Raw genomic sequence first — 14,026 nt, forward strand, 5'->3', positions numbered from 1 at the left:
AAAATCTATACAATATATTAGCACAACCGCGGAATGCAATGTCAACCTTAGATGTAATATATAAATGTACAATTTTATCACTGTTTTAATAGCACGTGTAGTTTAATATCTTTATAGCACAATTAATTTTTTAAAATAAAAAATATTATTGGTTTTAAATTAGTGTCGATCCGTTGAAATATATTTCGATGCACGACAAAGACTCACACTTCATTGCTGCGCTACGTATAATAGCATTTTTAAAAGTGGAATGCAATTGTTTCTAAAACTATAGTTTGAACATGGAGAAATTAAAAATCAGCAAAGTGTAAATTGGGAACTGAAATGTGTGATCAATATGGATTTAATTAAAATCCAGTCATTCGGAGTTTACCATGCTTGTTCCGCATGGAGCATTTCAATACGCAAATATATCTCTGTGCCAGCTTGGCCAAGCATGACGATACACGTGGCGATATATCCATTTATCGCTCGCAGTTATGAATGTTCCATATTCACGCGCAGACATATGATGATAACGAAAGGCTTGATAACCAACGGCAATCCGTCTAATTTCACGGAACTGCTGGAGTGCCGATTAAAGTCATCGTGTATATGTGATTTGATTTATGTGACATGTCCATGAAAAATTAAATATGTTTGATTCAAATTTGAATATTTTCGCAACAGATCAGTAAACGATTCCTCTAGATTTGATGGAAAATTCGTTTAAAACTACTGTCATGTTTTTGAAAAACAAAATAAATACCTTGCGGTTACACGTGGGATTGGCGAAAATATTTTGTTTTCTTATCCCATGCGCGAAAGCACGAAGAAGGTGTGGCGTTGAAAAATATGAAACATTCATTTTGTTTATACGTGGTCACACAGTTTCATCGTAAAATACGTAAATACGTAATGTCGTAATTTTTAAAAGAAATATTTTCCGTGCTAGAACAATTTCTTTGCCGGCGTTTGTTAATTCGGTGAAACCGTTGCTTTTCATTTATTGCGCGTTAATATTCGCTTAAAATAAAAGCTCGAGTAAATTGGCTAAGCACTCATCTGTACTATTCAGACAATTTATTTTTATGCTCTAAAGTCTTCTGCAAATTGTTGTGCCATCAACAATCCAAGTTATTTCAACATTTGTTATTGTTATTTCCAGTCACACCGATAAGTTTATTTTGCAAGACACAGTTAGTTAGAAGAATCGATTAAATTATAAACAGGATTAATGCTTTTTTATGCTTTCAATGTAATGTTTTTACTAGGAATTTTATATTGCATCACATTTACGTGAAGATGCATATTTAAATGATTTAAAAATTCTCATAGCTGTGTTCTTCAAAAAGTGCTATCTTATGCATTCCATGCAATTAACCTTTCAAAGCTGCTGAGCGCTGGATAAACTGTAATAAAATCTTCTGTTTAAATTACTTTACTTGCTTTTTAATACAAGTAATTCTACTCTAATTTCTGCATTTAAACATACTTCTTATAAATAAAGTATTAATTTTTTCTCATTTTGCAAATTAGGGTAATAATTTGCACGCTAATTATTCTTATTTATTCTAATTTATTTTAAGGGCTAGAAAATTATAATATTGCGAGATAAATTATGTATCTATTGCAACAGAAATTATGTATACTTAGATATTTCTATTGCATTAATGCAATCTATTTATTATAATATATGTAAATTGCTTTTCAAGAGCGATACGAATATTTTAGAAATATCATGCGTAACGTATCGGTAATTGGACAATAAATTAAACAGATATCAAACTTTACATTTCATAAACAACGTATTTATAAATTGATTTTGTGTACGTACGCTATAACGAGCTTAACTGCGCCTCTCGAGGCAGAGAATAATTTAATCTTCCTTGCTCGCTCATATTTTGTACACTGAATAATTTATCGGTTTTGGAAAATCGTACGTAGAACATACGTTTCGCGTTTGTTTGAAGAATGTATTCTGGGAACAATTAACGGATAACATATTTGTGTGAGAAATTTTCGTAAAATTGAAATAAATCTTAGCGCGTTGTTTATATATTTACGTTTCTGTAAAACAGAACAATATATATATATTTAAGATTTTATAAACACAAATTATCGCAGACTAATATCCGCCATCAAATAGAGATATTAATAAAAAATATAATTCTATTAGATATATTTCTAAAAAAAAATTAAAAAACATAATAAAAAAATAGTTTTGCTTTTGGCCAAATAAATCAAGCCAATTTTGGCGTACACGTATGCGCTAACGGTCGATAGGTAAATGAGATCTTGCAGTATGCAGAGGTACAAGATCGGTTTAATGGCTCGTACTCGGCCACCGCATTGCTTGACGCAGTTTGCTGTGTTAGTAGGCCGTTCCAACCTTCATTTTGCTCGTGGAGACAAATGGTGCCCAATAATCTTGTTCGGCAAATGTGCGGGAAAACTTTTATTCACAAAGGGAATAATTTTATTTGTATTTGCAATTTTAGAAAATAATTTTGGCCGCAGCGTCTTTTCACACAATATAATTCATAATATAATTCTTGACTTTTGGTCCATACTGTACTGAGAGAACTTGCCGAATACAACGTCGCAAGCCTCACAATAAGCGATACGGAGGGACGAATCGAAATAATTACGGAGGGTAGTTAGTTCGCGGCTTGCGGCGAGACCGTGGCGATCTGCAAAGATGTGAGGCTGCACCGAGTACGGCTTAGTAGCGAGTAGCTAGCTGGCTTCATGCTTCGAGTAGTTCGTAGTCGTAGAAGGCCAATTCTGACTACGGTACGAAACTTGGTGTGGGATTTGCCTCGGGAGATAAGTGGTCCTTGTCGGGTTCACAAGGTAGAGCGGCGCGGAAGCGCGGAGAGTTGCCCGGCGGGGTCATCGCCGGGGGAGCGCGCACACTGGTGCTTCGCTCAAACTCAAACTATCGCCCCGCTAAATCGGTTGCATCGGCCGACACCTAGCCATTCTCCTCTCATTCGCCATCTCATGCTGTCGCTCGCCTTCCCTCGCTCTCCCTCGCCTCATTACACTTCCTGGTTTAAATGGGACGACGCATTACACCGGCTTACCTATCATCGTTTCTACCTACGATATCCACGATCCTGATACCGCCCGAAAACTGACCCGATCCCATCCATTCATAGATCCGTTCATCCGGCCATACCGCAACTATCCACTCGGAACTCCCATCCTCTGGTCAGTGGTCCCTAAACGAGCGTTTAATTTCATTCGAAACCGCCTTGTTGAATTGATGCGGGATATTATCATGGACGGATGTGTAACGTAATCTTTGAATTCATTTTCTTGCATGTCTGCCTATTGTAAAATAATCTTACTCTTATTTTTTTTAAATAAAAAAATAGATTATTTAAAAGGAAATAGAAAATTGTTTAAAAATTTTACTTCTAATTTATTATTCAATTGTAAGAATTTACACGGAGACTGCATAAGAGTTCATACAAATTTCTAATAACAATTTAACGATCTTTAACCAATTTTTCATATACTTTATTTTCTAAATAATTATAAACAATTTTGTAATACATTTCGTTCGATTAAATCGAATATTGTAGCAAAATTAAAATACAATTTATTTCAAAAATAGTACATATAATGCAATGCTATTTTATGTATCGTATGTTCATATTTCTGACAGAGCTTGAAAGTTTCAAATATATTTTGTTCTATTTGCTAACTTACGCTGGTCGCGGCAGTCATTCAACCGGTGCCTTTGAACGGGCTCAGCTTGTACTCTTGAGAGTTCGACTACCACTTGCAAGTAAGTCGAAGCCACTGATTGACCGTATGGCGACCGCGGAATAGGAATTCTGACAACAGCAACAGAAATCAGAACAGCTGTTGCGGTCTGTTGGCTGCAGAGACATATAGCTAACATGAGAATACATAGAGCTATAGATTGCCAGTACGTATCGAACCGTATTCGTTAACAATCCAATTCTACCGACAGGGCTGTTAATTTATCTACTTAACCAGTCAACAATCCAAACAATTAATTATTGATGTAACATTAAAATAGGTGAATATTATAATAGATTAACGCTTGATAATGTATTAATTTGCATACCGGATTGCATCGGTCCAACACATTACATTAATTGCGTTATTTAATTATATCGTTTAATACATAATGATATTAAATTTATACTATTTATTTGATATAAGCTACCATGTTTAGCAGCATTATGATACTATTTTCACTACTATAAGCGAGTTATTTTATTAAAATGCTAGCTATCGAACATACTAACGTATCATATGTATTAAAGCTTGACGAATTGAAATTGCAGCGTTACAATCATTTGATAAATACGATCAGAAAAGAGAAACAACGCTGGTGCAAATAGACAATACATAAATTAATTGTATGATTTTATTCAGAAATTTTTTTTATATATTTTTATTATCTATGTATTATTTTTAACTGTAGTATATAGTTTATTTGCAATCTAGTATATACACATGTATATACACATGTATATATTTATATATATGTATAGGTACTTATATTCTTCTCAGTCTTCGTAACTCGAGTAGAACTTTGCTGGCTACTTCGACGCTTCTCTTACAAAGAAAGTATTCCGTACTCTCTTCCTTTGCATCTCAATTGTCAGAACTGTTTCCGTACAGCGGGAGTACGTGCCTTCAGGCAGAAGCATAAAAGAAGATATATAAAAAGTTTTTGCAAGAAGATGGCTGTAGCATTCTGTATACCTAAAAATGCGATATCAATTTGATGCAATAACAGATGTATTATTGATCGATTTTATTGCAATTTATTATGTACTTTTTAATAAGCTACGCTAATGTGCATCTTGCAGTTTTGTGTGTCTTATAAACTTATTATATTTTATAAAAATCAAAAAGAAGGACATTACTTTATATTTCTTTTTGTTAACTATAATATTTTTAATGATAAAATTGCATAAACAAAAAAAAGAGGAAAATTGTTAGTATATTTTCTACAGTATTAGAACACATTTATCTTTAAGAAATACAATTTTTAAGGTGTAAAAGGCAATAAAATTATAAAATATTCCTCTCATATATTATACATGAAGTTGAATCTAATTAATATTCACTACCTCAAAATATATTTGTCTATGCATTCAACCGTATTACGAGAAATGAAAATATTTTCGCGCAGACATAATCTTCGTTATCATCATATGTGAATATTTATTTTTGTAATTATCATTGCATTACACGCACGAGCCATGTTTAGCTTTATTAATTTTTTTACAAAATACAACTGAAGTGAATAATAGTCCGACCTACTTAGTTAATTAAAGAATGATTTATTTATTTAATTCCTTGAATTTCAATATATGATACACGGATTTTTTAAATTTTATTAAACTTTTATGTTATTTAATTTATCTGTTTATTGTTTATGAAAATTAAATTTTTTATAGTTGTTTTATCATAAAGGCATAATAATAGTATGTCATGTGTACTATAAAAATAATTTTTTATTTCTATAATGTATTAAAAATTTGTTTTATAATACTTGATTTTATGTATGTTAAATAGAGTAATAAGCTTTTTATTTGTTTTTAAATAACTGTTAGTCTAAATCCGGAACTCAAAGAGTTAATGGTGTATATACGAATAGAAAAGTAATTCTCAACTATAAGTATTGGCATTAACTGCAACCATCTTCGATCATTTAAGAAAAATAGAATGGATTTATTTCTTCGCAAAAGAAATAAAATTTAGAGATGTGTGTAAAGTAACTACTAACTACACTGACGAATGAACGGTCATCAATAACAATTGGGTTCGAACTTCCTGCCGGCCACGTAACACAATTGTATCTTTCCATTGTACAAAAGAGTAATAAAGATTTGTTTATTAAGAGAACTAGATGTGGTGAATGGAGTATCTCGAGTACCTTGGTCATTATCGCGATGCGCCTCGTTGTTTCAGTGCCTCTCCGAAAACAGTACGCCGGAACTAAACTGAGATAACGACGTGCTTTCGTAGCGCGCTTTAGACGCGCGTGCGATGGAGAGAAAGGCTTTCGGAGTCGGAACCATGTACAGAGTTATGCAAGGATGAAAGGGTGAGGAGGTAAGGGAGCCCAGCAAAACTACATTATGATTTAATTAAAATCAAACCTCTTGCTTGCCAGTGGCCAACGTGCATTCACCGTTTTGGGATATAATGGAATGGATGGTAGCGCTTTTTGTTATGACACTGTGCGTTAGCTGGACGCAAAACTGTCGGCCAATTAGCATGTCGTCTGCCCAGCCCCTACCTTACTGCCAGTTTCACTGCGACTCAATAAACTTTTCCATTACCAAATTTAATTAAAGCTCTCTCGCTCTCCTCTCTTCCGCCTCTCCGACTCAACACATCACATATACGACACACATTTTCGATAAACCTTCCTGTAAAAGTAATGAATTTAACTGACAATAAGCGGCAATAAAATCGAACGTGTATAGAAATAAGTCAGCATATAGATATGTTTTTTACGAATTCAGATCGCGCGATCCATCAATCTGTCGGACTATAAAGAACTCAAATAGTATGTCATGTCAGTTTAAACAATAAATCGAGATTGATATCATAGTTTATAAAGTAAAAAATAAAAATAAACGCTTAATCTTAACATTATTCACGTGAAATTCAGTAGCAGATTTTTTGAGTACTCCATTATGTACATTTATAGTATAGTCTTGATCTATTTCTCCACAATTACTATTGTATTATATATTTTTTTTTGCGACGGATATAATATTAATTTGTCTACCTTTATTTCGCGATAAAATGCTGTTGATGGCGCATCCATACGCGCTATACATGCTTTAATTAAATATATTGCGCAACGTTTTCGTATAAATTTAAATTAATACGCGGTTGTAAATTTAAATTAGTGCGCGATACTTCCACTGAAGAATTGATGTTATAACAGGATTCCAATCTGTGTCAGATAAATTAAAATATGCATTAATATTTATATATTTATATGTATTAACATTGTAACAAAATTTAATAAAAGACACAATTTACTTTTATATAATGCTTTTGTTGTTACAATCGAAGAAATTGATAATATATTTGCATTCATTGATTTATGACGCCCGATGGATTTGACAACCATCGTCGTGTCATGCGCGCCTCGTAATGTGTAGCCTTGAAATGTATATGCGAAAACAGTTGCGCGTGTAACTTTGTACTACACACGTTTAGGCGTCCCATTTGTTTAACTTTTTTGACCACGCTCGTATTTTACACGTGGCATGACACGTTCCCGCGCCATGGTCCTACCGTGTGCATCGACTACTTTTTCGTCCCCTTGCACGAAAATTACAGTTTCCACGGAGTTTCGTCGTTAAGTACAGCCTGCACATCCACGTTATAATGTCGGGAGCTTATGTCCCTACTGACGAAACTTACGGCTCCGGTAATACGTTTTCCATTACTGGTGTCGTGCGTCCTAGTGCAAAATGCTCGATTTACTCCCGTGCTTCTCTTTGCAAAAGAAAAAACTGATTGGTCTTTGCAACAACGATTATATGGCATGCATCGTTATGATTTTTGTATACTATCTACGCTCCCACTAATAGTGGTCAAATCGACAACTGATCAGACGTAGCGTCCGTCTATGGTTGACTCGCTTCACTTCAATCGTTATAGCGATTCTTTTATATCTTGTAGATAAATCGAAACGCAAAATAAAGTGGATTAATGGATCAAGGATAGTTATTTGTGCAATAATACTTATATTCAGAAATATATTGTTTACATATGTCGATTGTTTAACAAGATTATCTTCAGTGTACACAAAGTCAAATTAATTCCTAATTCAAAATTCAAAATTTTCAAGCTGCAATTACTTTTTAGTTATATCTAAAAGTATTTTAGCGATTTAACTTGCAGTTTATTAAAAAAGTTTAATTTTAAATTACGGATTAATTTACTTTACGCACACTGGAATAGCTTCGTTTAATGATCTTAAACATATATGTACGTAAACATTTTCAAATATAATATACATGTACTGTACAAACATCTAACGTTGGCTCATCAGTTTATTTTATTTTCCGTTTTGATTTAATTAAATAAATTAAAATAAATAAATAAATTATAATGTTGCTATAATTTTGTATTATAATGCTAATATTTAAAATCAATATATATATATATTAATTAGGTAACGCTAAATTATACAGTCATTTGTTTGATGATTTGTTCACATATGTGATTATTAAATCATACTCAAGTGCTTCTAAATATTTGATTGTAAAATAATCTGTAAAATAATATGAAAATGAAATCTAAAAAACCTATTATTAATAAAGTATTACTAATAAAATTTCTAAAATTTCTAACAAAGATGAATGGCGTGTCACGTTGAATTTTGTATAATAACGATGTATAATAACGATGATCATTGGTGCTATATAGTGATTATAATGATGGAGATAATTGTCAAGCACAGCAGCTAGATCTTCCTTTTTAACGAAGCTGCTGAAGAAGAGGAGCGGACGTGTATTTATTCTCTCAGTTACTGGAAAGCGATAGACACAGTGAAAACGTTGTCGAAACAGGATCCAGAGAAATGTTCTGCCATCGAGACTATCTGTCATTACGTGAATATGGTCTTAAACGAAAACAACGGCCATCTGTCCAGCTGGCTGATTGCACGGATCACCAAGTATCTGATTTATCGCGCCAAAATCGAGCACGTTGAACGACTTAAAATATGGTTGGATTCAAACCGCGAAGAAATCGACAAAAAATATCGGACAATTCGGAATATTGACGGCTCGAGTAAATGACATATGTTAGTAATTTTTCTCTTAAAAACTGATGAGCCCTTAACAAAATATGATATAACCGCGTATTGTGTCTACCAATAAATATATTTTATTGTTTCCCGTTCAATAAATCGATCGTTCGATACCTATTGTTTTATGAGTGCAAATTCCTTCGGAAAATTCTTTGATTAATATTTTTTTATTTGTATAATGCTTCCGTATAATTTGTGTAATAAAATTTTCATTATTCAGCCTCTTCGCGAAGCATCACTCTAGGCCCCAAAGAGTTTACAATGGCGAGATTGAATATGCGTTGAACAGCAAAGCGAATGCGCGTTTACATGTGAATGACGTACCCTTTGGTGGACCGAATCTCTATGTTGTACTCAGCGGGTTTCACGATCCAGATTTACCAGCAGAACTGTTAAGCGTCGGAGAGTTTCTCTGACCTGTATACTAGAGATTACACTCTCTGTTGAACATGCTACACGTCACAATGCAGAGAAAAAAAATCGGCTATTTGGGAGAAAGCGCGGTTCTTTGAAGCTCATCGCAAATAAATTGAACGGATTTTGGACAATTACGCGAACGATTTGCTAAGCTATCGGCGTATCCGATATATTCCAACATTGTAATTCTTATCTTCCATCCATCAATTTTACCGGAAACGTTTGACGCTATCGAAAAAGTTTTTCAAGCGGGGCATACACGTATATGATAGAGTGCTTTGTATATTGTATTATCTGTGCGATCTTTGCCAACAACATCCAAAGTATCTTAAAAGCATGAAGCTTGCAAAAAGAATTATTGATAAAAGAGACGCGACAATAGAGACTAAGATTTACGAGAACGCGTTGAATGATATACCTAACGAATACATCAACGTTCCATTGATATTGGGCGCAATACTTTTACAGGTGGAATCTAATCTCGCGAAATCTTCCGATAGATGCTCTGCCGTCGACTGTAATGCAGGATTTCGCGACGCCGATACGAGATGCGAGAATTTATCAACGACAAGTGAACGAATCTCTGCATTCACTATGCAAGACAAACTCAATCGGCTTGATCTTAAGTACGAATTCATCGATGAATACGCTGATAACGATAATAAGTCGATGCAATCTTTCGACATTAAAGTTATAGCATAGGACAATACTTCAAAGTTGATTATTTGTCACTTTTGCAATCGTAGATTTATCTATTTAGGGCCGGTTGTTTCAACTTTTTGGTAGACTTTACCTTTTGATAGATGGTTAAAATAAATATGAGTAATCCTTACTCGATGATTCGAATACCAAGTAAAACTGTCTCTTGCTAATAACAATTTAAGCCGTTAATAAACTTTATCAATAGATAGAACAACAGTTACTGATATTTACTGATATTTATTTTAGGTAACTGAGAAATAAAATCTATCAAAAAGTTGGAATAAAAGTTGGACAGCTCGCATTATACCATACGACATGCGACATCGTCATGTTGTTCTGCATATTTTGCGGGATCCGCGAATAATCAATATTTGGCAGGATCACGAAATATTAGAAACGGAATCGAAAATTAAAATATATTCCTGTCACATGGATAACATCGCACGTATATTTAAGCGGGAGCAAACGCGGGTGAGCCGCGAGGAAATCGTACATTATCTGAATCTCTTGATGTTTGACAAATTGATTTTTTCCGACTGTCGTCAGAAAATTGAGGCAAAAACTCGATTGACGCGGCTGTCGGGAGACAAGCTGTCAGAATTGAAACGCGCACGATCGATAAAAAGAAAATACAGCATGCCAAATCTCATCTCATCTTCAATAATCGTATCGAATCTATGTCGTTCCGAGAGCGATATCAAGAATGATTACAGCAAATAATCGCGTTCACCAAGTCCACCAAGTGCCCACTTTTATTCATGCTAACAGACATCAGAGAAACGCTGCTTCCGGGATATTTGTCCTCACGAGAATGTCCTCGGGAAGAAAAATCAGGAAAGACCGAGTCTCGAGGAATACGAGAACGTCGAGTTACTCTCAGACAGAGTTTTTCTTCAGCTCGTCCATGAATGTTTCTAAAGTTTCGATCGTTTCGCGACTAGATACTTCAAGCCAACGGATTCGACGCTGCTTTACTTTAGCAACAACAATGCCGCAGGCGGCATGTCCGTGGAAACGAGGAGCCTGTCGACTATATATGCACGCCCCTCGGACTCCGAGAGTTCCGCAAATACATCGCGGCGAAGGAAGAGAATTGGATAAAGGGAGAGCAAGAGACGTGTCAATCGCATAGGATGAACTTGACAGGAAGATTTATGAAGAAATCCATCGGGGTGGAAGACTGCGCGATCATATTCAACGACGAACGCTTCATGCTTCCAGAATCCCTCAAATCCGCGCGTTATCTAAAGAAAAGTCCGGATTGCAATAAGCAAGAGAAAATTTTCGAAACGGAGAAACTTGAGCAAGAGACGAAGGAAAACATTGGATTGAAGAAAATGGCAAGACAGAGACGAAACGCGGCGCCGACGTTGAACAACGGAAGTAAGCGGACGGATGGAAGAGTTATGAGCGGAAAAACGTCAATGACGGAGAAAAAATCGGGCTCAAAGACAGATGATGTCGATACGTCCTTCTTGCTGGTGAAAAAAATTCTATCCTCTCGATATGCCGAGACGAGCGAGCCGTGCGACTTCGTCGACTACGATCTTCACGGTCTTCGTGTTCAAGTGATTCATCATAGCAAAAAGTTTCTTTTGGGCGATACATCGGTGCGCGTGGAACACGAGGACCAACTGGCTTCACGGAGACCTCGATTTACGCGTCGCTGTTAGTTTACAGCACTGCACTTTACGATTGTCTAGCGGAGTTAGTCGCCGTCAGTCGGCAGACACATTTCACTTAACTACGAAAAGAGGAATCGTCCTGGGTTTCTGCTGGAACGAGAGAAAACCAGGTGATCGATCCGTGTGTTCTAAAAACATTATATATTAATCGCCAAACCATATTATAGGCCAATGAGAGAAACGCTGTTATAAAATTAATTTAATACACTTGAATTTAATTTAATTTTACATTTGTTTATACAATTCACGAGTGTTTTTAACTTATTTTTTGAATAATCAACATAATTTCAAAGTTGTTTTTTACCAACCAAATGTATTTTGATACATTATTCTTTGTATTAATTGTGTTGAATTAAAAATGTTTTTGCACGATTAAAATATACTCGTTAATATATCTCAAATCAGTCAATTTAATTTTATTAAAAACAAAGAAACATAAAATTTTATATTAAATAAAGTAAATGTTTGACATAAACCGGTTGACCAATTTAATATGTAAATTTTATTCGTATAAAACATTTGTAATTTTGTGCAGTTCAAAAATAACTAACACACACAATTCTCGTATAACGGCAGACGATTTCGAAACAGAAGAATGTCTTCATCCATCGGATAATTTTTCCCCATGTTCCGCTACGGTTCCGCTTCAGAACTCGTTCGATTGCTGCTGGCAAAATTTGGCTTTCGACTTCTGCGCTTCGGGTCTATTCATGTAGTTTCACTATTATTCTGTTTTTGCTAAACTCTATTTTTGGATTATTCGATAAAAAAAACGACTCCGAAATCGTTTTAATAGATATGCACGGTTTTTAAATTGAAGTACTTTCCTAGTTATTCACGGATCATTAGTGAGACAAATAGAAAGATATTATAATATAAAATAATTAGAAAAAAGTAGTTCTTTAACACAGAAAATAATATCGATATGGAAATCCTATCGGAATTATAAAATGTTTGAAAAGCTTAAAACTTTGCAACATATCGCACAACCACATTTCATGATTATAATAGATTTTAATGTTTCGTTTATTTAAATTATGTATTAATCAAAAAATGGTGAAAAAAAACCAATAACTTTCGTAGGCAATTTTGGAAAAGAAGAATGTCTTCATCTATCAAATAATTTTTCTGCGTGTTCCAGCTGTGATTCAAAATTCATCCGATTGCCGCTGGCAAAATTTAGCTTTCGACTTTTGCGTTTCGTAGCCTTCGGGTCTATTGATAGAACCAACTGCTGGGGACGGCAGCAAAAATTCATTTTACATTCGGCAATCGTACGTTTCGAAACGTCCCTCGTGCGCAGATGCGACTCGCAAAGTCCACCGGAACTTTCTGAGAAACGGAACCGTTCTACAGTATCTGGACGACAATACTGTCGTCATTTTCCGTCCCAATGGCGTCATCGTGACGTGCACGGACTTCGACAAGCCGCAATCGCACAACGAATCCATCTGCCAGACGACCCCAAAAAGGTACACGTGAACGTGGGTCAACTGCGGAGCAAAAATCTTTGAATTAAATTGAAGATTCCTCTGTGCAACGGAGTTTGAACGGGAAAGAGACGACTTGAGGCAATCGGTGGTGTCCGAGCGTAGGGGAAAAGTCACAGATTCCACGGAGCCGCATTCTAATGGATCGATCATGGACGTCGACCACGGAAACAGCGTGTATCGCCAGCGGGCGAACGCGCGACTGTTAAGTTTCGCTCTAATTGGGAGCACGAAAACGGTTGGCTAATTGTGATTTCAACATTCGGTATTTCAGCATCATTAGAGTCTGCGCGTTATCTTTTTTCTAGTTTATCATTTTAGTTGCACATTAAAATAAAATATCGATATTAACTCTGTTAAAAAAAAAAATCGCGCTTGCTGCGGTGAACAGCGCTTATTATAATATCGAAACAGAGTTATCGTTAAATACTTTTTTTTTAGAGTGATGAAGACGATTCATTGATAGCGAGAGCATTTGCCACGGGTAAAGTGTTGCGATACTCGGTAGTGAATTACGACGGCCGACACTACGACGTGCTGAACGATCTGGTCGTAAGTGAACACGATCGATTGCTCGTTAGGGCAACATCGGACTACGAGGTCAACGAGGTATTCACACGTCGCGTCGACGGTACTGATACGTTTCTGCGCTCAAATGGAGAATTGGTTATTTCCCGGTATGCGCATATGTATAATTAATATATTAATGAATGTGGGTGTTTGATATACTGAATCATTAATCTCGTTTGTTCTTTTCTTTTTGATAGCTCAAAACATGCAATACTCTTGATTTTTATCCAATATGATTGTAACGTAGATTTAAGGTGCAATAAAATTGTTTGTCAAAAATATAATTTAAAAAATCAAAAGATAACTTTCTCACACAAGATAGCACAATTCTTTTTTCAGACATT

The sequence above is a fragment of the Linepithema humile genome, chromosome 4, assembly GCF_040581485.1.
Source record: "Linepithema humile isolate Giens D197 chromosome 4, Lhum_UNIL_v1.0, whole genome shotgun sequence".
Classification (NCBI taxonomy): Eukaryota; Metazoa; Arthropoda; class Insecta; order Hymenoptera; family Formicidae; genus Linepithema; species Linepithema humile.